This window comes from Marmota marmota, unplaced genomic scaffold (assembly GCF_001458135.2).
Source record: "Marmota marmota marmota unplaced genomic scaffold, marMar, whole genome shotgun sequence".
In the NCBI taxonomy this organism is placed as follows: Eukaryota; Metazoa; Chordata; class Mammalia; order Rodentia; family Sciuridae; genus Marmota; species Marmota marmota.
Genome location: NW_025999924.1, coordinates 9,751,472 through 9,754,002, shown reverse-complemented (window position 1 = coordinate 9,754,002; position 2,531 = coordinate 9,751,472).

Here is a 2,531-nt window from a genome sequence, read left to right as displayed (position 1 = left end):
TTGCCAGGGCCTTTTCCCGTCTGGTTGCAAGTGGAGATTATTCTTTATAAAATAGAGTGTGGTAAGGTCTTCAGTATTTCTCAGCTAAAATCCTCAAGAAATATGAATATAACTAGTGAAGTTGAATAAAATAAACAACAAAAAAGCATTCTTTTATACAAGAAGACAATTTTATTGATAGAAAGCTATTTTTAAAATCAAGGTTGTGACTAAGAAAATATCCACCCTTTTAAAAACTAAAAAAATAACAATCAGATATTTTATTTTATAATGAATCTCAAATATTTATTTTACATTGAAAAATAAAAATAATACATATTTATTTCATACAACATGATATTTTGAAATATATAAACATCATGGAACTGATAAATTGGTGTAATTAGTGTATACATTATCTCATATAATTTTTGTGATAAGAACATCTAAAATCTAATTTCATAGAAATTTTTGAGAATACACTGTTATTATCTATAGTCACTATGTCATACAACATATCTCTTGAACTGACTCCCCCTATCTAACTGAAGTGTTCCACTCTTTGACTAGTATATCCCAATTTCCCTCTTTCTATCACTAACCCCTGTTGACCACGGTTACACTCTGTTTTTGTGAGTTGCCCTTCTTAAGCTATATATATATGAAATCATACAGTGTTTGCCTTTTTGTGCTTGGCTCATTTTTCTTGACATAATATCCTCCAGATTCACTGATGTTGTCACAATTGACAGGATTCCTTTTCTTTTTTTGAGGCTGAATATATTCCATTGTGTTTGTATGTATGTATTTATATATATATATATATATATGAAAACATATCACATTTTATCTAATTATCTATTTAAGGATAAAGTTAAAAGTTGACTCTGTATCTTGGCTACTGTAAATAATACTGCAGTAAACAGAGTTCAACTATCTCTTCAGCATACTGATTTATTTTTCATTGGCTATATATTCAGTATTGGGATTGCTGGGTCATATGATAGGTGTATTTTTATATTTTAAGAGTAAAGAATTCCTACTTTCCACTTGTAAGAGCACTATGATTCACTCCTCCTTGGCCAGAATTCAGCCGTTATCTAATGGTAAGAAAATCTTGAAAATGTATTCATCATTCCAGGAAGTCACATTACCCAGCCTAATGTCAGTAGTTTTGTTATGAAAGGAAGGAAGGAAGGAAGGAAGGAAGGAAGGAAGGAAGGAAGGAAGGAAGGAAGGAAGAACAGGAGGGAACAGGGATTAGGAACAAAATAACATTTTTGCTATTCTTCTTTGAGCTTCAGAATTTTAATTTTTTTCTCTCAATTCACAAATTAACATGATTAGCAGAAAGAATGGAATTTGGTTCTAAAAATAAACAGGTTTAAATTCTTCCTTTACCTTAGAGATAATTTAAGAATACTTTGTTCAAAATAGCTTGTCTGTAGAGAAGGAGACTAATAGTACTCAATGATCAATGATGTTTGTAGCAAGTGAAACAATGACATCTCAATTTAAATCAGTGTTGAAGAATTGATATTTTAATATTATTGACATTAACAATCAGATGTATAGATGATAAATATTAAAAGAACAAGTAAAAATGTAAGCAATATAAATGATTGGCTTCACACTTAAAAAGTGGTTAATGCAGACTAAACATTGCTGACTTTTTTGTCCCCCAAGACCCAGAGTCCTCTGACAGCCAATGAACAAACTTTCCGAATGTGTTAGTGGGGGAATGAATTTCATACTTATTTTTTTTTTCAGTTGACAAAATTGGCTATTTGCCACAATTGATTCAGAGACCAATATATTAATAATTTCATATCCTTATAAAAATGTTGAGTTAACAATGTTTATGTATTATGTTAATTCCCAATTATATCAAAGATGGTAAGTTTTCCAAGTGCTAATATCACTTTTCAAACAAAGAAAGGAAAGCTGGTAGCAGTTAGTCAAATTTCTCAAATTCACCAAAGTGTTGAAATCATGGTTCATTGCTTCTTAAGCCCTACTGAATCAAGTGTTTAGAATACTCTTTATATTAAAACTAGCACAAAAGTCATACAAATCATACATGTTTCTTTGTCTGTTGATATTGTTCAAATATTATGGTAAATTATGGATTTGTAAATTCTAGAAAGATGTACAGAAATTAGAGAAGAAATTATGTTTTTCTCTGATAATATATTGCCGCAGTATGGCTGGACACAAATCACGAGCCACTTGAAGATTCAAGCAGGAACAAACTTTATTTTTAGAACCCATAAGGCATGCCGCCCTCGGGGACTCTCCATGAACTCCCCAGGAACTCCCCGAGACCTCCACCGGAACTTTGGGAACTTGGCAGCACTCAACCAGAACTCAACCCGCAAAATTCACCCACGCTATCTCTCTAGGAACTCCGCGAGAACTCAAAAATAACGGGCACCCTGAGGCAGCAGGAACCCTCCTTCTGGCAAAATGCCAAGCACCATCTTGACCTGGCCCTGGCTCTCAACAATATATATTGTATATGATTATAAAAATTAAATATAATTAAATGCTAC